This window comes from Sander lucioperca, chromosome 1 (assembly GCF_008315115.2).
Source record: "Sander lucioperca isolate FBNREF2018 chromosome 1, SLUC_FBN_1.2, whole genome shotgun sequence".
NCBI lineage: Eukaryota > Metazoa > Chordata > Actinopteri > Perciformes > Percidae > Sander > Sander lucioperca.
In genome coordinates this window covers 20,732,728-20,754,892 of record NC_050173.1, presented here as the reverse complement: position 1 = coordinate 20,754,892, position 22,165 = coordinate 20,732,728, and the positions used below count along the sequence as shown (strand labels likewise).

Below are 22,165 nucleotides of genomic sequence, written 5' to 3'. Positions count from 1 at the left end.
GGGATGGCTCATTGAGTCTCCAGGTATGGAGCTCAGAGTGAGGAATGACTGCAGTCTCTCACAGCTGGCCAGTTTTGCGCTCGCTTTCTCACCCTTGCTACCCCCACAAATACAGCTTCTTTGCTCCTGGGAAATGACCCCTTCTCTCTCTCACTCACCTGTCCTCTCACCTCTCTAAAAATCACTCAAATGTAGTCATTTTTTGCACAATCATGCATATGTGAAAGCATCAAAGTGTGCCCATATCTCAACCCCCACATGTGAAAATGTTTCACTTATGTGTCAGTGAACGTGTGTGTTTTGCATGTCCCAGCGGCTGGCTGGCTGGTTGGCTGCCTGTGTTTGCAAGGTGTGAGCTGACCTCAGGATCAAAAGCAGCAGAGGAACTGCATGACAGATGGCATGTTTGAGAGTGGGATTTTAGGGGCTCGGCAACCGAGGTTTGACACTAAAGCGAGGGCTTGGCCTGCTGTTAGCATCTCCCCTCTTTCCATCACTGTATACAGATACAGATAACATGCACACAAGCCATTACAGATGCATGAAAAGCACTAAATAGATGTGGCAGGGAATTATTATTTTGTCCCCTCTGGTTTGGCTTTTTTTCTGTACAGATAAAAGTTGGCCTTCAGTTTCTTTCACTATGACCTTACTTTGAAAATAGTATTTGGTCTCTGCACTTACTAGACTACAAAGAATATAAACCTCCATTTCTTCAAAAAGCTGAGAGATGAAACGCACACACACACACACACACACACACACACACACACACACACACACACACACACACACACACAAATACATCCTGCTGAGATCTTATACAACCAGGTGAAACATAGGAGGCTCCTTCTGAAACTGATTTTTCTGTGGTTGCCTGGCAACTTCAGTTCGCTTGACATCAAAAAAGGAATGCTGAGCAACAATGGTGGCCATATACACATTCACAAACACACCAGAGGAGACTTGAGAGTTGTTTTGATTAATTCTGTCTCAGGCCACCCATCATGAAGTAATGTAGTCAAAAGCATCCATCATTGAGTCTGATGGCTGACCGCATTATTTTTACTGATGAAACCTCTCTCGGTGCAACTCAGGCAGCTAAAGCCTCACTCTGAAGCTTAGCTGGAGCTCTGTGGGATACACTTTATTGCACAGCAGAGATCAAACCATGCAGAGTAAAAGAGAGTCTGCGATTCTTGAAGCAAGGAGAAAGTTCTGGAGGTTACAGCACTTTCAGTGGATGAAAGTAGGCTATATATGATGATTTTCTAACTAACATTTGAGAACTAAGTTTATTGTTTTGTCAAGCACTGTCACGGCCTTTGGCGTGCCATAGCTTCATCCAATCTGTTCTAATATTTTAAGAAAGCTCCCTTTGCGACTCCCTGTGCAGCAAGAGAAAGGAAAAGGTTACCCACTCAATTCCCAGAGTTGCATGGACGCCACTTGAAATGTAAATCTCAGCTTTACTTCCCCTCGTGGGTAGCTACATTTTTATGAAAATTACCTGATTTGAATATAGATGTGGGTATACAGGAGCCGGGGCATTCACAGAAGCACGTTCATGTTGAACGAAGAGGCGTATTAACAGGCTGTTGTTGACTCTGCTACACGTCTGTCAAAAAGACAGACACACACTTGCTGTCATAGCCCTAAAGCTGTGTACAACACTATTTGGGCTTTTGGAGCTTGATAGAGGCTGCCTTCATTCACCGGAGGATTAATAGGTAATTGAACTGGGGGTGTCTATTAAAATACACAAAGGCACAGAAACACAGCGCTGTCACTCTCTATCTGCACACACACACACACACACACACACACACACACACACACACACACACACACACACACACACACACACTCATATCTGATATGTATGACATACATTTACTTTCTAAAAACGATACATTTTCTCTCTCTACTGCTCATTTTCGCTGTTAAAAGATGTTTTGTGCTTTGTGTAGCTTCAACACTTCATTACAACATTAGACAGCTGGGCCCCAGTGATTACAGATAGGCCTGTGCATGATGGGGTTCGTTCCCCATCCTTGAAAAGGGATCCTAATCAGCTCTGTCACAGAGAGCGAGGATTTGCAGATGAAAAGACTCTAAACTGAAATTTTTTGGATGTCTATAACAAGGTTTATACGTCCAAATGTAATGTAAAACTCCCAGATTCACATGCAAATGCTCAAGGGGAGTGTGCTTTTCTAAAACTGTGTTTAGAAAAGCTAAACGTTGATGTTGACCTCTGACCTCCCTGGAAGAGACAAACCACAGTGGAATTTAACTGCTGGAATCAATAGAGAACCATATCGAGGTAAATATGTCAAAATAGATCAAACTGTGCAAATCGTAGCCAACCCACTTGTAGCTCGCGCGGTTTGCGGGCTGTATTCCTCTCCTCCACCTGCAGAACAGCTGTGCGCCGCTGCCACGTTTCTCCTCGGTGCTGGAGTGGACGCGCGAAGTGGGGGCGCACTCCTCAGCCATCCAAAACCCTGCTCGTGAGATGCGCAGCTGAGAGCAGCATCGGGCACATCTCCCACCTCCAATCCGCTTGGCTTTTTTGTGCACAAGATCTTACTGTTTTACTTGAAGGACAGTTTTGTTTTGCGCCGTTGCTTTTTGGCACCGGCGCCCCCCCCCCAAGAGCAGAGGCACATTGTCTGTGGCGCAGCGCGACAGTGCGGTGTCCGATTACAAACCACCGAGGAGCCATCGGCAAAGAGCGTTTCTCTGTGGGGCAGAAATAGCACGCAGGACTCCGGAGGGACGAGAGAGAGAGCACAGAGGAATCTCTGCAGAGAAATGAGTTTTACTGAGGTCGATTTCTGGCAAGAGACGCAACAGAACGGAGGATATATCATCTTCAGCTCATCTTTATTTTTTGTTTCTCCATACCACTCTTCTCACCGGGACAAGACACGCAGCTTCGCTCCCTACTAGATGAACGGGAATTGGGCACCTCACTTGGTAAGAAGAAGCGCATTTTATTATAGATTGCATATACTATTAAGATATGTTACAGTTTTGTAGACATTGCGTTTCTAAACGCGAGGTATTTGTTTTCTCCTGAAAATAAACCCATGACTTTTAACAAGCAGTAATTACTGCTTGTCATATCCTATTTCACAGTCAAATCACAACTTAAAATAAGTTAAAGCATGTTGCAGAGTGGGAATATGCCAGAATCTTACAGTAACCAAAATAAAATAATCGACAAATCCAATACCCCACAATATAAAATACCAGTTTTAGAAGTTTTGCATTTGGATTTGCGATGTCTGACCACTTGGTGGTGCTGGCAGAGTGCAACCATCACCAGTACCCCCATCATCAGATCTTTATATTTTACAAACTCCTTTCCTTTCTCAATATCTTATGACAATGGATCAGGGTCTAGTATTATAACCAATACTCTCAGCAGCACAAGTCTTCTGCATTCACTGCAGCATGTGCAGGAGTACAAGCATGTATATAATATGACTGCTCATGGTTATAAAAAGGGAAATAGTCTAGAAAAGAAGCTCTGCTTTGAAAGCCCAAATGCAAATTGTGAAATGTGTGTGTGTGTGTGTGTGTTCAGTTTATAATTGTGTTAAGATTTCTGCATATACTAATTGTTTTATCAGTTGTCTCTGCTTTTAGATGTGACCTTTGTACTGCTTTGTGTAGTTTTGTTTTTGCATTTGGTAAAATGATGTCACTGTCACCAAGGAGATGAACAGAATGTGTGCCCTTCATGAGACAATGCTGATTGTGTCCACTTTCAACGTGACATCATGACTTCGCGTAAACATACACGCCACTTCGCATTTAATGAAAATGAAAACACGTGCCATAAGTTTCTTTAATTCTGCACATCCCTTTGTTGAGGTGGTCAGACCTTCCAGTCATACACCTCAAACATCCTGCTTCCCACACAATAGAGCTAGAGCCGAGTCCTTGAAGGTTTTTATGGTTTTGTAAAACTATCAAAGTTATTTCACAAGTATAAAAGCTTCATTTGAACTTTTGTTTTATTCCCAACGAAACCAAGCATTTCTCTTCCACAAAAGCCATCGTCAAACTGCATCCAATGTACTATTTGTCTGTGAGCGGGGTAAATTAGACAAGGTAAATATACAATAGTAGAAGCTGTGTTTGTGCTGTAGGTGAAAAATGTGGTTGGTGTTGTGAAGGAGATAATACATGTGGTTTGTGTGCTCCTCAGTTACCCTGCGGCTGTGTCCTTGGCTCTTACCAGCCCCGCGGCAGATTTAGTTAAATGCTAATCTCCAGCCATGATCATGCTGATTGGTGTATGATTAACCGGACATAATTGTTAACTAAGCCACTTGTTCATAGGGGTGGGGGGGGGGGAATCTATACAGCATAATATTGCAATGTTTTCTGTGGCAATACTGTATTGATACACAGACGCCAAGTATCAATTTTTTATTATATATGTGTTGGTCAGTTTGTCTGCTTGACAATCCCATTTTGCAGCAATAAAATTGAGATGAACAAACAGAGAAATGTATCTTTTTTAGATAAAACAGATGTTGACAAAGTTTCCATTTGGGAAAAAATTGAAGTTGAAAAAAGGTAATAAATTGCAGAATATTGCAATATGTTTAAAATCGCAATAATATCGTATCGTGATGATATCGTATCATGAGGCCTCTGGTGATTCCCACCCCTACTTATTCACCACTGTTTTTTTTAAGCCTGAGGCGAGCACCTTTTTAGAGAACATGCTAATGCTTACTCAGATGTTGTGTCCAGAGTATAAAGCTCCCTGAGCAGTCTTTTCCATTTCATTGGAATTCATATGGCTCTGTAGCTGTTTAGGTCGTGCTACCTTTCAGGGACTTGAAAGCTGCAGTTCTGATAAACACAGTCAGCTTCCTCTGATCTTATGGCCTCAGACCCACGAGGATGCTGTGGCTCATCCATCCTGTCACACTGTGCTTACCAATGGAAAAAAACAGGTACCCTCATCCAGATGGTAGAATTACTTTGGACTCACAGCGTCCAGGCCTTTATTAGACGTCAGATGCTAAAATCCCCTAGGAGAAGAGAGGAAAAAGAGATGAAAAAGAATACAAAACGACAGGGATGAAAATGCTGAATCAAGGAATCATGTGACATAATGCCTTTTGGCTAAAGTTGCCAGTTTATATTGCAACTGAAGTGCAAGAGAAACACTGCAAGGAGCAAAAACAACATTGGAGTTGCAACGAATGGGCGATTATCCGTTTCTGCAACTACTTTGATATTTTTAAGCGCAAAAATTACAAACATTGTCTGGTTGCAGTTTCTCAGATGTGAATATTTGCTGGTTTGCTTTATCTTTAATAGTAGTACATTTAATATATTTGGACTGTTGGTTGGATAAAACAAGAAAATTTAATATGTCAACTTGGGCTTTGGGAAACTGTGATGTGCGTTTTCTGACACTTTACAGACCAGAATGAATTGGTTAATTGAGAAAACAATTAGCATATTAATCGCTAATGGAAATAATTGTTAGTTGTAGCCCTGCCCCTGAACAACATTAACACTTAACACTCCTGAGTCATAACAAAGATGAGCAGCAGATGAGCCCGCAGTAATGTAAACCAGCCACACATTCCAGCGCCTAGTGAAAAGCAGCATATGATTAGCGTGATTGATATTTGCACTGTGTTGGGAATTTGCCCGAGCACTGACACAGAACACCAGCACAAACACAGCAATTAGTCCCAGGCAGGAGGGTTTCATGATGAAAATGACCCGGTGGCCTCAGCGGGTTGTGTGGTCGCCATGGAAACCAATTGAATGACAAGCCCATTGTCGTCGACCTTTGTGATTCGGCGTCCCCTCGGGGGTCGAGCTCTGTTGGGAGTGAAAGTGAAAGGCATTATCATGCACGTGTAAACCAAACAGCCATTACCCTCTGGCCCCTCGGTGCTCTTTAAGGCCCTTTGGTTTCTTATTTATCTGACACCAGCAAGATGGGGCTTTGAGATAGTTTGTCCCTGTACACAACCTCTCAAAGGATCTGACTTTATTGGCTGTGAATCACATGGAAGCCCCGATTGTACATATTCTCCTCAGTGGATGATTTATTGCTCTTATACAAGTAAACTTGGGGACTCAAACAATCGCTGAAGTGCTCTGCTGTTCTTCCCTGCTGTGCTTTGTCCTCTCACCACCACAAGCTATTTATACATCACAACCACTTTGCCATTATCTCATTCCTCCCTTGTTCTTGCTGCCACTTCTGATTTCAAGATTGTAGCTCCGGAGAATCATGCCACATGTGGGAGGATGCTGATTCCAAATATTTAGGCAAATTTTTAGTGGGATTTTGTGCTTATTTGTGCCAGTAGCATATTCAGATACATGTCTGACCTATTCCTACATAACAGAGTAAGTTACCAGGGTGTATGTAAACAAGTTTTTCTTTTCTTTTCCAGCATTCTCTAGTCATTTAGTGAGATGGCACAACGTTGCTATGGCTACTCCCAAGGTTTCCTGCAGGGGACTTGAGTGCCCCGTCAGTCACAAAAGAACTGAAAATGTTGGCAAAATAAAAGTTTATCATCCACGGCACTTCTGTTCTTTAAAGGCCAAAGTGTCACAACAGTTTCCATAGAGATTGTGACGAAGTTATCAAGTGGGATTCAAAATCCAACCCCTTAGCATCTGTTCTTTATCCTCACAAAAGTCTGCACGATGAAGTGGAGTTACATCTCTTTCCATCAAGGTCAGCTCTGAAAGCATTGTTGCTTGCCTGGCAGCTTTATTTTCAAACATTCATTGTGACTTTATTTTCTGCGAGAAATATTAATACTGTAGTGCTACACAGCTGGTGACTGAAGTAAGTTAAATTGAAAACACAGCATAAAAAATGAGGAGAGATTTGTTAAAAGAGCTGGAAATGAAGTGATAAAAAGTGGATGTGTGTAGAAACACACACACACACACACACTCATACACACACACACACACACACACACACACACACACACACACACAGCAGTTCTCTGGGACATATTCTTGTAAAACAGGCAGAGGAAGCTGTGATAATTTCACACTGCATGCTAAACAGCAGAAGCAGCACAGGGGCAGGTGTATGAAATAATTTGAGTTCACGGTACGGCAGGGAAGCACAGGCAAGCGATATGTGATCCTGGATGCACCATTATTTCTGCTGCTTGGAATGAATGTCTGTGGTTTGAGTAAAACATCCAGTTTCATGTCCGCCCGTCTAAGGGAATTAGCACCGCTAAAGCAGCCTTCACTCACCAGCGCTGTTACACTACATTAGCTCTGTCCCTCTCTCCGCTACAACCTCAAAAACCCCACTCAAATAGCAAAGGAATCTGTCTTTAACCACCAGTACAGGAAGAAGAGGGAGACTCTATTTGGGTCACGATTAAATAATCCCCAAAGCCTCTTTTTCACTGGGGATCAAGCCAAGAGGATGTTTGAAAGGTTAAACAGAGATCCAAACTTCTGCGACAACAGGAGAAGCGATTATTGTAAACTTATTTAAGTTTGGAGTTTGTTGTACTACTGAGGCAAGCGAGAGAGCAGCCGAGGGGAGGAGAACAAGGCAGGAGAGAGTGTGTGAGGAGGTGTAATGAGTTGGGGGGGTTGGGAGAGAGATTTTAAAATGAGAGCTTGAGGAAGAGAGAGTGAAGAGGCTTTGCTGGTCTTTGTTTATTGACTGCGCCACAGGGCCATTTTAAGGGTGAAATGAGTCATGAGTTACCACACACACACAGAGAGAAACATTCACTTTTCCCCTCTCTGGGCCGTCACCTGGCTGTATTTTTCTGAAAGATGTATGACTTTGAAGCATGAATGAGAGGATCATTTGATAGCGGGTGCTCAGCTCGTATATTTCTCTTTCATAAGAGCTGCTTCTTCTTTCAGGCTGCAGCTTGTACCTCTGAGGTGAAAGCAAAAGTGGACTGCCTCCTGCGAGACTTTGACACTCGTCGCTATGTATAGTCGCAGCTAAATTAGCAGCCTGCACCTATTACTAAAGCAGGTGCACGAGTATGTGCTGTCTGTGTGTTTATTTGTGTGTTGTGCGATGTTGTGTTTGCCATATTTTTTTCTATCTCAGCAGGAGGTAATGTGGCTGAATTCTTTCCTGGGTCTGAGTTTTTTTTACCCCTCTTGGGACGCGCTTCGCAGCGTCTTATCTTTATAGAGCATATCATTATACGATAAGAAGCTCTTTTGATGTGATGTGTTTAGAACTCTCAGAGCTTCATCTATCGCACCACAGCAAACAGCCAGAGAAGCTCTAATTTGATCAATGAGAGGATATAAATGCATGAAATCCTTTAATCTTCAGCAAATGAAAACATTTATCTCTACTTTGAAATCATTACGAAGGGATAATCAGAGCAATATCCTCGAAAGAAATATTTGAGTTGAAAAAGGATGCTCTCCTCCGCAGATGGATGAGAAAGCGAAATTACAGAGCGTGCTATATTCTTTTTATCCGACCTTTATATGAAAGTTTGCGATAACATCTAAAAGATAACTGCTTGTAGTTCGGCCACGCAGTAAAAATGGGAGCGGAAGAGAGATGCAGAGGGAGATTAGAGGGGAGATATAAAGAGCGGAAGGGAGATAAAGGTGAAAAGATAAGAACTTAAGTTTCCCAGACAAAGAGGGGCGGCGCCTTCTTTTTGAATGAGAAAAGAAAAGGCGAAAGAAAAAAGGAAGCGGAATTATGTAGAGATAAAAGGCCAATACGAGGATTGGCGAGCAGACAGGTAGGACGAGTGTGTTTAAGGGAAATTGTTAAATATACAAGAAGGAGTTCCTCTCGAGAGGCAGCGGCCCCTGTCTGCTGGATTCATTTGTCAGTGCCAGAGGTCCTTAGAGAGGGACGGACAGAGGGACAGGTAATCGGGACGGGACAAGAGAGAATAGTAGAAAGAGGCAGCAAGAGAAGGGAAGACAGGAGAGAAGAAGAAAAGAGAAAAACAAGATGAAGGAAGAGAAAATTTCCACTGGGGATGAAGGGGGCATGTCTCCCTCACTTTCTGTTCACTAAAACCAAGCAATGTTCTCTTACTGCCAACACTCTAAAAGTCATATGTTGTCGCCACCAATGTCCAAAAATGTCAATGTCAATATGCTAACCTGAGTCGCTTTCAATTATTACCTAGCAATTTCATTGAATATTTAGGCTTTTTTTGCCCTGGGTTTGACCTCTCAGGCTACATACAGTGGTTGAAAGTAACTGATTATATGTGTACAATACTCTTAACCCAATAATAATCCCAATATATTCCATATATATAGGCTTATATATGTGTATACTCCAATATCTCACAGGAGTTGTATATTTAGCTGATAATACTTCTGTACCTTTACTTAAGTAGGATTTTGAATGCAGGACTTTGTACTTGTAATGCAGTATTTTTACAATGTTGTATTGCTACTTTTAATTGAGTATGAGTAAGGATCTGAGCTGATCTGATCTTCCAACACTGTATTGCCCACCCTTATTGCAGGAGGTTGTTGGGGAACTACACAGTGTCTTTTTTACACTACACTGCATGTTTTTTGTGTAAAAAGAAAATAAGTAATACATTTTTTTTTCCACAGTTAATATTCTCCTTAAAAGTTGCAACATCAAACAAAAAGAGCAAAGTATCAAGTCTCTAACAAGGAACCTAAACGTGACTTTAAGCAGGGTTACCGCATTAATAAAGCAGCGATCTACATAGTAATTCATTAAAGGACTTCATTGTGTGGCTGAAACCAAACCTATATGCCCTTAAAGTAGGGCAAAGAAAGTGAGAAACAAGTAAAAAAAACACAGTCGCGTGGTCTCTCCTTCACACACACCTACTGTATTGTTTTCCAAAAACACTGCACACACTCCAGACATGAGACTCTCATGAGTCATACCCTTTACTGGTCTGTGTAGAGCACAAATGGGGATGTGTAGTCTACCCCGTTTCATAGAAACAATGCCGCCTCAGTTCTGGAGGTGAAACCACACAGAGGATGTGTGGTCTGATCTAAACCACCAGCAGTGAATAGCAGACCACTTATTATTCCCCTTGAATAACATCTCATTCTTCCTAGAATAAACCATCAGGAAAAATGAGCCCTTAGTCTGAAACCTGGCTGGCGTTCTGCCAGCAGTGAACACCTTATTTTGTTGATTGCCCATGTTGCTTACAGTAAGCTAAGCTGACTTGACTTTGACTTTTTAAGCTCTTTGCACGAGAGAAAGTGGTCATTTAGAGTCGAAAACTATTGTACACAAGTGGGAGTTTCAAGAGATATTTTTTCTATGGACCATTAAGTCTTTTAAAAGTCTAGCCAGGTACTGAGCCTCAGCGATAAGGATATTAGTTGCTGTAGAAGACAATGGAGTAATTCTAGAGGTATTGCTAGGAGGGTGCTTTTTTCATACACAGTGTTGGTTGGCCAATACAGTGGTCTGATTATGCTGTTCATGAAACAAGAGAATGTTTCTATTCTCCTTCTCTGGCTCTATTGTGTTCCCCCAAAAAGTGCATTCATGGGTTGTAGTGACTCTCTTCTTCTGCACTGTTGGGACTTAAGTGGATTGTTTAAAGATTCTCTGGGATGAGAATGTGTTTTTTTTCTCCCTCTTCTGTCTGGCATAGAAAAGAGAAGACTAATACAAACAGCAAAGCGCCTAAAAACACACATCCCCACACACGTTAAGGTGATATGCTGTCGTGTTGCTTTGACAGAAGAGCTGAGCTTTAAACCTTGCAGCATCATATAATGTAGAGATACGGAGGAAGAGGTGGTCAGATAGACAGAAAGATGATATCAATAAATAAATCCCCAAGAATAAGCAAAGCAGAGCGAGTCAAGGCAGAAACAAAAATATCCCTGTGTACAAATATGATATAAATATAGTTCTGCTGTTTATTTCACATGCAGCATGCTCTCAGGTGCATGCGTCGGGCCTCCGGATGTCAGCAGGGTGACTCAGAGTGAGTGAAAGAAAAAGGATCCAGTTTCACTTTCTCAGAGATGGGACCTCAACCAGACCTGACCCCAAACCTCACTACTGCCCTTTCAGAGAGATACACATTGTAGGTGTGTGAGAAAGGTGTGTAGTTTCATGAAAGCCCACACTCTTTCACTGTCAGAGACTAAAAGAAGAAAATACAACTGCCTGTTTTTCCTTAATGAGGATAAGCTGATATCAGCTCAGTCAAATCAGTGTAAATGAAGGATCAAATGGATTTTGTTGCAGGAAACCTTCACAGTTGTTTTGGACTCAAGCTGTTGCAAAACTCTTAACAGGCACAGCGAGAGAGGAACTCCTACGCAGAGGATACATTTCCTCTGGACTTGCACTACCACAACACTTTGTTGCAGTGCTCTTGTTGTCATTAAAAATAGACCTCTGTCCTTCCAAAGTAAGGGCCCCGTAGCATCCTGATCTATTTTGTGCTCCACGCTGATCCCCAAAAGCTTTCTGGGTAGAGAAGTGCTCCCTGCTCTGCAGCAGTTAAGGGCAAAAGGGGATTCTTTCCTGCAGGGTGGACGTCTTCTTATTGACTTTACAAAAGCACACAAACAGGAGTATCTCACATAAACTGTTGCTGGATACCATCAAGCAGCTGACACTCAGGAGGTAATTGTGCTTTACTCGCACAATAGTGCGATAGTTGTTTTTTTTTGTCCACTCCTTTTAATGCCACTGCTGGTGTTACAAAAACCTGAAATGTGAAATGTGTAGCTGGATATCTACAAACCATTCTGAGTTGTTTTCAGAGAATAGGGGATGTTTTTACTTCTTTCCCTCAACCCCATTACAGCTCACACCCATCTTCTTACTCTGCGCTGAATACCATAATATTAACTCAATACTTAATTCACGGCCAGAGGGAAATAATCTTTTCGCTTGCCCTCCCTTTTGATATGAGAAGGTCCGAGTGCAGGGGCAGCTGGATCTTGGAGGGATGCAGTAACTTACTCAAGGACACTAAAAGCCCTTGTGTTCAGCTTTATGGCCAGTGTTGTATTTTAAAAGGCTTGACACAACAGCGGTTTCTGCTTCCTGGAACCGTTTCAGTCCCACAGGCAGTGGCAAGTCACCCTGCACACAATGAGACCTGATGTAACCTGTCATTGTCCTCAGCGGAGCTCAACACCCACGCTGCCTCCCCCTCTCCCCCCTCTGGGCACCATATATCATAATTAATACTTTCTCATTGCAAATATGTTTCTTCTTGTCTTGGCTTCATCTTAAAAAGAGTTTCTTTTTGTAATTGCGTATGAGCAGACGCGTGTGATTTCGCACCCTCTCAGATATCCATTCAATTAATCAGTTCTAGCTGAAGCAATTATAGTAATTGTCAGGTTACAGTCACACCATTTCATCTTTGGTTCTCACTCTTTAGTGCTTCTCGGTCAGCTTTTTCCTGTCTCGCAATGTGAGTCGATGGCATCCAGACGCCTCCCTGAACACCTCAGTCGAAATTATGCTTTCCAGAAGCTGCAAAAGATGTTCAGGTGTTGGCAAAATGATTTAAAAAGCATAAAAAAGCCAAAATATCTCTAACATAAATTATCTTTATCAAATCACCATATTTAGCCGCAGCGCATGATTACTGTGAAGGAAAGACAGGTTCTTAATTGCAGTGTACAGTTGCATGATTTACTGCTATTGTTGTAGAGCAGAACCCACCTAAAGAAACAATTACGTAAATCACACTTTTGTTTCTGCCTCAGCTACCTAGACTATAATTTAGCCGCACGTCTGATTCAGTGTGTGGTCCCACACATTCTGTCACTCAAAATTACCTGTTCCTCTCCTTTATTCTCTCTCTCTTCTGTTTCTTCACTCTCCGTATACACAAGAATGCAACTTGACAGATTGATTAATGCAGATATCCAGCTGTATGCCTTGAGAATAGAAAGCTTTCACACATATAAGTTACAGCTTTCTGCAATTGCAGCAAGATAAACGCTCTCGCAGCAAAGAATACATTTTATAGATGGACATACAGTGATCGTGCAATAATAAAATATTGACAAAGTAAAAGATGGACATCCATGGAGAGCTGGGAGGTTAAGAAGTAACATAGATAGAGTTGAACACACCTGGAGGCCATATGTGGATTACCCCGCCCCCATCAGCGTCCCGGCTTGGGAAACTCCATTGTCATCATTACAGCAAAGGGTGGAGGAGATCATTAAGTCATTATTTATGTGCTTTCTGCTGTTTTATCACCTCCAGACACAGTCTCACAATGCAGACACCCACACTCACAGCCCCAGAACAATAACATAATTGTATGAGGCAGCCAGGGGGTCCCATCTAATAGAAAAAGTGCAGACATTAACAGTCTGGGCCAACTGTAGAGACGATCATCACAACTTTATTTTCCCTGTTAAGCTCATTTACACCTAGTGCTGTTTATGTTTATTTACACGCTGCTCCCACAATGAACCTCCACTTCCAGATTTTCTCCGGTTTGAGGCATGATGTAGCAGAGGGGAAGTTTTTACAAGCAATTTCCCCTTTTCACAATAGCAGTAGTTTGCTTGATGAGCCCGGATAAAAAAACAAAACACAAACAGAGCACTTTAAACTACTTCTCACCCAATTTTGGCTTCTCCCCCCGCAACATTTTCCTGCATGTAAAAGCGGCGAGGCCGTTATAGATATTTTTGTGTGAACTGGTCTATTTCAGTCTGCCTTTCCTTGACAGGGGGTGACTTTGAATCAATTTTTTACCCATTCTGTCATCATTTCACACTGTGATGGACTATTACAGTCAGTTTACATAAAACAAAACCAAAAAAAAGCCTGGTGTGTTGGTAAAAAAAAAGACAAATGTGGGGTAGAGGCGGGCTAAAAAAAAAAAAAAGCATGGGGAATTGGAACAGAATTGGATGTTAAACAGAGCTGCACTGTGTTGTACCTGGAGCTGTGGCTCCTGTGAAAGGTTATGTAGAGTCAGCTCTCTGCACACCGCAGTCCCAGATACTCCCCCTGTGTTTCCTTTCCCTTTAGTTTAAAAAAGGGGGGGACTGTTGCTTTTCCAGCTGTGCCTGACCACCTCACCCTGTGTCTGTTCCCCTGTTGTTTTCATGTCTTGATTCAATTACCTCTGTGGGACCTCTCCTGACATATGACATGCACATAGCGGGCTGGAGATGTAAGGAATTGCAGTTTTAATGGCATGTGTTATTCATGGAGATCCTAGGAACTCTTCATAGCAAAGCCACACGTTCCAACCTCCTTTCCCTGAAGTGCCTCTAAACTCCTGAGTCCTTTTCTTTCTTTCCATCTAAACTCATCTTCTATTAATCCCCTCCATTCTCCTCCTCACTCACCGCTTCTTTTGTTCCTGCCTAACCTCTTTAACACCCCTCTTCTCCTCTTCCCTCCAACCCTTCTCTATCCAAGCCCATCCCTTAATTTCATCCCATCCAACCTCTTTCTCTTCATCCTCTACTGCATCTCCTTTATCCTTTGTTCCTCTATTCCTCTCATTATTACCAGTCCCTCTCAAGTAACCCTACGCGACTTTCTCGCCTCCTCTTCCTCTCCAGTCTTTTTCACCTCTCTTCCCGTTTTTGAAGAGAGGGTCAGTGTGAGCCATTAGTACTTTGTCTTCCCAGACAACCGAGCAGCCTGTAAGAATTCACTGGCAGAAATACATTTGCTCACATGCATGTTCTTATGTGCATTTGTACATGTGCTGCCTTGAACAAAAATAATATACGCAGCAAATATAATATATGCAGGCATCCAGACGAACTCGTCGGAGTGTTCAGCTGGAGTCACAGCACAGTTTTAAGGCGCCGTCACGCATGTGTACATTTAAATTTGTTCTGACTCTGTCCACTGACTGCACGCAGCTGAACAATACAAGTCAGTGTAACCATGTGATAATGCACTTTTGGATTTCTGAGTAATAGTACTACAGACCAACTACTGTAACACAGGATGGAAAATATTTCCTTCCAGATTTCCCAAATTTCCATCAGCTTCTCGTCTGCTTTTATTTTAATACAAAAAATAAACTTTTTACAGGGTACAAATTACAGTATTATATATGAATGTCATCACATGAAGCAGCAGATCAGTGCATAGTTCTAAATTGCTGCTAATCTGCAACTCAACTGCAATGTTGACATTGTAAGAGGGATTGTTTTTTGTTAGATTTAGACACATAAAAAAAGGAATATTCCCCATAACATGCAAAACAGCTTGATTATAATGACTTTAGTTAGAATGTTGTCGTCATCATCAAATGAGCTTGAAATAATGTGTATGTGTAATGTGTATGTCATTGTCTCAATTAGAGAAATAAAGTAGTCAAATCAGAATGATCCCAAGACCCTACTGAGATATCAGTAGGAGATATTCAGACTCAAGCTGTTATCCTTCTGTGCAGAAGCATGTAAACATTTCTGCGAACCTACACAGAGAAGGGTGTTATGGGTAACCATAGGTCACAGAGGCTCGCAGAGGAGATGATGTGCACACATTTTCAAAAACTTAACAATTCGCAGTGCGGAACTGCGTGTCAAGCAAGCTGATTAGTTGATTTTTCTGAATTTTACTTTAATTTATTTTAACTTTGTTTGGGCATTCATTGATACATCTGCTGATTAGTTCTCTATCAATTTTGTCCATAAAATGTAAATGTCAGAAAAAGGGAAAAATGCCCATTTGAATTTCCAGGATCCCAAGGTGAAGTCTTTCAATTCCTTATTTTATCTCAGTGTAAAATATATTTAGTTAACTACACATAGAGGAAAAGACATGTAAATACCAATAAATGGGATCAGATGAGTAGCTGTTGACACTGTTAAGATTGAACACAAAATAAAAATAAGGAGGCACGGACACAAACTCCCTCACAGAGGCACATGCAAGGAAACAAACTGATACAAGTGGGTCAGGCACAAAGAGGTATTTTCAGCAGTAATAGGTGCATTTGGGTAGGCAGCTGTGCACACATATATTCTGCCCACACGCTTAAAGGTAGTGAAGAAACTATACACACACACACACACACACACACACACACACACACACACACAAACACAAACACATATACTGCCAGGAACATCTGTTTTTGGCCTACAATCAAGCCCAGATGGACCCCAGGGCTGGCACGTCAACACCAGTAGAGACCACACATTATATACGCCCAGTACTCTTTGCGACTGACTCCTGGGGATTTAAAGCGGCGAAGGGGTATTAACCAGGACCACAGCCTGTAATTGTAATCATAATGACACAGGAAGGTATTTCCAAATTAATACATGCAATCATTTCTGGGAAATGTAATAGTCGACCAAAATTAGACAAGCTTGGCGACTTGCGTGGCTCGGGACTGTTTGGTGTTGTAATGTGTGTATGCTGCATGAATATGCATTGTAAGGACAAGTTCAATTTTTTTCATCTCTGCAGAAATATGAGGCAGAACCTAAACATAGAAAGTGAATTAATATATTGGAGTTATAAGTGGTGATATTCAGCTTTGATGTTGAGCCATCAAAGGCGTCATGAAACTCGGTTCAGAGGGGCAGTGCTGCACTGTACTGTATATTTAGCCGTGAGCTTAAATTAGATGTGTCACAGCTATAGACACATGCCATACCCACTTGTGTGTTTGTTCATCTCAGGGAGGTTGATGTAGCTGTTGCTGCTGATTAGATGGGTTTTTTTTGCTCCGAGGTGGCATTTTGGGTGGGGTTGTGACGGCATGTATTTATTGAAAAAAAAAGATTGTGTGTGTATGTCCCTTTGTGTAAGTAATGTGTGTGTTTGTGTCAGTTTGCCCTTGTGCAAGCTTTCATTTCAGTGAAGAGAGGGCACGAAGCACGTGGCCCATACCTGCCTAATCAAGTTAGTAGAGGAGCCTGCAGCAATGAAGGCTCAGAGAGTTAATACTGCCCCAAACAGAGACTACAGAGTCTCACTTTTATCCCACAAACCTTGGAGTTCCCCCCACTAAACTCATTAAACACCAACATTAAGCCTGAAGGCGCTCAGTGCGTTTATACACACACACACACACACACACACACACACACACACACACACACACACACACACACCTGCTCTCCTACTGTTTACTTGCTGACACACACATTCTTATAACAATTATAGACTGTCCACCCTCCCAGTGAGGCTGAGGGGTGAGTTTTTGATAATTCTATCTTTGTAGTTTTACCTAAACGAAAAATTGTTAAAGATACACTGCTTCTGTGATATGTGGCAATTTACACCTTTATAAGTCTGTTTGATATGTGATTTGTCCCTACAGAAAGCATTTGTGAGCAAACAGTGCCTCTAATCCCTGTCGCTCTCTCAGTTTTTCTGAAGGAAGTGATGACACATTATCAAAGTGATTTCTATTTGTTACATTGCTCATTTAGGTCAATTAGAGGAAACTTGTTTTGTGTTGTCAGTGTTTCGGGGAAAACAGTGGCACCGTACCCCGAAGACGTTCAATTAGCTCTCTGACTGTGACGTATATTCACAAATGTTTGTCATATATGGAGTCTTAAAAGGCTGTGCTGTCGCTACAAGGCAGTTATGACATGAGCTGAAAGAAGCATTGTTGTTGACTGTCTTTATGTGTGTGTGTGTGTGTGTGTGTGTGTGTGTGCATGCATGCTTATATGCAAGCTGTTGTACAATTAAGCATATAATAATATTAGTCACAGTCACAGGTAGGCACCGCATGCGTGCGTGTGTGAGTCTGTCTTTACTTGCACCTGTGACTGATCTTTGCCTCCTTTACATTCCCCCTGCCCCTCTGTCCATCTAATGTGGCATGTTGATGATTTAGCACTACACCGGCGGAATGGATTAACTGTGCAGTTCACGCTTTCTGTCTGAAGCTTCATGCTTTTAAAGGAGGGCAGAGTGTCATTGATCAGAGAAAGAGACAGTGTGGAAACATTATAGTGAGAACTGATTAGTAAGAGTGTAGTGTGACGTGTCAAGGGATCAGCATCAATAATGACACCCGCATCAAATCTGCTTGGGCCTCAGTTTTCTATTTCCCTCAGAAGTTTGATGTCTCCCCCCTGTCCTTGTCTATAAAGTGTGCCTGCTTCTGAAATCCATCACCCCCCACCTCCATGCTGCTAGGTAAGTGCGTCACATAATAGGAACGTCATGGATTCCTGTGTAAATGCTACAAAGACAAAGTTTAATTTTACAGTTTTACGCTGATGTTAGTAGTTCACCTTTAGTTTGGTTAACATATGCTGCCATTTTATATATCACCATAAGCCCTTCTTTATATCAGGCCAAACCCCTAATGTAACCAGTGTGTCTTCCTTGGCACTCTGTCAAACTGTGTTCTAATTCATTGCTTCTCTTGACCTTCCAATTGGCATTTCCAGGGGAAATCTACCTGCACAAAAGGCTTTGTCACAGTGGTTAATGAGCACATGGTGAAGGACAACCTGACCATTAAGCCTTTGGACCTAAGCATGAAGATAATGGCACCCATTGATGTGGGTAAGATAATGGTCGGGGCCATATGTGGTGTGGTCTTCAGCTTTCTACCTTACAGTAGCACATTTGTTTTGGGGATTGTTAAAGCTGTCAGCTATCAGCTTCATAACTACATAAATAGAGTGTGTGTGGTGAATATTCATGCTGCACTGTGGAGGATGGCATTGAGGTTAATAAGTTATTTTGAACAAAAAGAAAGAAGAGGAGAAGTGAGCTGAAACCATAAGGCAGTTTGTATTGCATGCTGCAGAGGTTATGCTGAATAAAATGTGTTGTTTGACGTTTGTGGGCTATCATTAGGGACAGCGTTGAAGCAGACTGTGAAAAACCCATTACACCGACATCACGATGCAGCTCTGTAATGATGGACATCTATTAGTATTTGTGATTGTTGCCCCTGCTCTTCCTCGCTTTCACGGTTTTACCCCTTGGAGAGTGTGTTGCGAGATGTGTACGTCGTTGTGCTTCTTCAAAAACAGCCTGGCCTCTCCCATGGGGAAAATACACTGGATTACGCAGAAGGAAATGCAATTACCGCCTTCCCAGCAGAATCTTAATCACTGAGCCCTGATGTTAAAAGTTAGCCTCTTTTAATCTGTTGAATTTCAAAGACACAGCACATATCATTTGATTTACTCACTCTGATCTTCAGAAGATGTAAATAAGCTTATTAACCAGACATTTTTAATGTGAGAATCCCATGACCTCAAGAGGAGCTACTGACTTTATTCAAATAGAATCTCTAAAGATACACAAGTGAAATTAATTTACAGTGAATGTGTTTATTTAAAACCTGAAAAACTGTGATGGTGTCAAAAACATGGAGAGCTGTGTGTGTGTGTGTGTGTGTGTGTGTGTGTGTGTGTGTGTGTGTGTGTGTGCGTGCGTGCGTGCGTGCGTGCGTGGCATGCTGTGCTAGCGCACCTAAACAAACACATGAAACGTCCTCCAACACACCACTTAGAACTAGTTAACTTTAGGTTTAACATATTTCTTATTGTGCAGGTGCAATATGCCATATCTGTTACTATGCATAACATATGCACAGTGTATATAATATATAGTATATGAATCCAGAATCAATGTTTCAAGTCCAGTGCCTCCTAATTGTAACACTGACTAATAAACTCTTCTTCTGGACTCCAACTGGGAATCAGATGCCCAATTAAAGCCTTTACCCTTAGGCCCTGCTCCAGTAGAAGTGAGCGGAAAAGAGCAGGTGGAAAAAGAATCACTGAAGTAGTACATTTCATGAGTGAAGTTTTTGCCTTTTCCTCTCCTTAATAGATCCAGAGACACAAGTTGCCTGGGGCTAAGGTGTGGGTTGGTTCTGAAAGTGGCTTCAAGTCTCAGGCGTCTCTATTTTTGAGGAGGCTAACTGTCAGAGTGGACTAGTCCATTCAGACCTCGGTGAAACACAATCCTTCAGACTCCTCACTAGCTCATAGACATAGACAGACAGAGAGAGAAAGATAGAGGCGAGGGAGAGCAAGATAGGCCTACATCTGTTTGGTTTGCTTGGTCTAGCAGAGACACAATCACATGGTGCCTGCAGGCTCCGTCTCAGACTCTGCTCCTCTGTTGTTCCAGTTTACCCTTGGGAGACATGTTTGGGGAGACGGAGACTCAGGCAGGCACACACACATACACACACACACACACACACACACACACACACACACACACACACACACACACACACACACACACACACACACACACAAAGACCACTGCTGCTGTTAACCAAAGCCATCTCTCCCTCTCATTAATGCTATAACTTTCTGCTATTGTGCCTGTCTCTGGTGTTAACGGGACAAATTACCAAGGCCAGGCACTCAACAGACATACACACATGCACACGCCCGAGTAATTAATTGGTTCCAGTGGAGCCAAGAGCTAATTTACTATCCCTCCTGCCACATTTCTTTAGATACAGTAAGACGACTCATCTCAAGGCAGCTTCCTTATGGCTCCCTCCCCATTTGTAGTTCCTTTATGTGTGTATGATTATTTTTTTTGCTGCCAAAGAGGTGGTGGTTGTTGTTGTTTTTCAGGCATATAATTACTGAGCTGTAGGAGTTGGCAGCCTGTTAGGCTTGTTATTTTGGATGTGTTGATTGCAAGAAACGTGGAAAGATTGATAAGAGTTCATTTCTCCCTGCCCTCCCTGCCTCCCTTTGGGTTTGACCAAACACCTCCTGGTGTGGGAAATTCATACACATCTAAAGTGCAACGTTAGAACCATTTCCTTCTTTTCACATCCAATATCCAACTAAAAAAATGTGATTTTGGTTTTTGGTGTCGTCCCTCCACGCCCTACTTTTTCCTTGCAGGTGTTGCATATTGCAAACTTGTTATCTTCTGCACACACGCTGAAGAATTTCCAAACAGCTGACATGTTGCAGGTTAATTCATGAGGTTCCCTACATGTTCAAGAATAGCGCGGACACGCACTTCACACCGCGAGCGGGTACGTGCGACACACGGTGGAAAAGTTGAGAGAAAGGAAAAAGAGACTGTGCTGTCGCGTCCGTGTGTGCGTGCGTCCTTGAGAACTGTAACTCGTATAACTTATGTTGTCAGTTAATTGTTGCATTGACCGGCATGAAATCGGCATATGTCAGACTGACCTGCCGGTCGCCGGTCATCGCCGAGCACGTGAAAACTGGCCAATTCCGGTCACCAGCCGGTCTATCGGTGCATCTCTACAACTGGCTCCAAAAACTGGTATATCCTTAAAGCCAAAATCTTATCTGTCACATTAGCAAGTATTAACTTTAATAATCCATCATCCTTTAGCATATGGTCCACATTTAAACCCTTATATTACACATAACTTAGTCATTTTATCCATCGTTAATATAAAAGTATATACTTCCAAAAGAGTAAAAAGTACAATAATTAGCCTTCCTCTGAAATGTATGGGGTATGAATATAAAAGCTCACATTATGTTGAAGTGCAGTACCTGATGTACTTTTAAACCCTCAACCTCTGCTGTAGAAGATCCAACAGTACACACAGTTGAAAGCGTTGTACATTTACACCAAGTAGAACCAAAGAGACTCGACCTCCCCTGCAGTGGAATCCATCTGTAAGAGATTTCATCCATCATTCCCCCAGTCATATCCTGTCACCATTAAAGCTGATATGATTGATTACGATATTAGTAATTGGATTATTCAAAACTGCAGTACTCTGTGCAGAGCCGAAAGAAAAAAGTCTCCTTTCACTGATTTCACATTCTCAGCTGAATGAGAGGAGTTTACCCTTGGATGGCTGTGATTTTCTTTTCATTTGGAGTCTGGTTAGCATCAAGGTAGCATTTCATTCTTCTGTGAGGCGTGAGAAGATAGATCAATGAGCTGGTCCTGCAGTTAGTGGTCACCCTTGATATTGGCAGAGCAGCGAGTGCAATCACTTTGGTCCTTCACCTCAGAGGTGTAGAGGGCAGGTGTGTTTGTGTGAATGGTAAGTCAGGTTTAGACTTGCATCTGTGCATAGCTGTAGACTGTGATAGTATAATTTTGCGCCCAGTGAGACAGTCGGCCGCCCATTAGCCAAGCATATAATTAAAGCTTTAAAAATGTCACCATCCCTCAGTGGTGGGCTTTATGCCCCTTATCGCTGCAGTCCCTGGTGAGTGTACAGTAATGTGT

General features: G+C 42.2%; 1 protein-coding gene across 3 annotated transcripts in view; it reads left to right on the top strand.

The window, feature by feature from the left end:
- Window positions 1-2,459: 2,459 nt before the first annotated feature.
- sema5a (sema domain, seven thrombospondin repeats (type 1 and type 1-like), transmembrane domain (TM) and short cytoplasmic domain, (semaphorin) 5A) overlaps window positions 2,460-22,165 on the top strand; it is a 114,555-nt gene continuing 94,849 nt past the window's right edge. For 2 of the 3 annotated variants that reach the window (XR_004897039.1, XR_004101977.2), the window contains exon 1: window positions 2,460-2,982. The gene's annotated coding sequence lies outside the window, so the exon portion shown is untranslated. The remainder of the gene's footprint in view (window positions 2,983-22,165) is intronic. The other variant, XM_031282102.2, reaches the window with a different exon arrangement.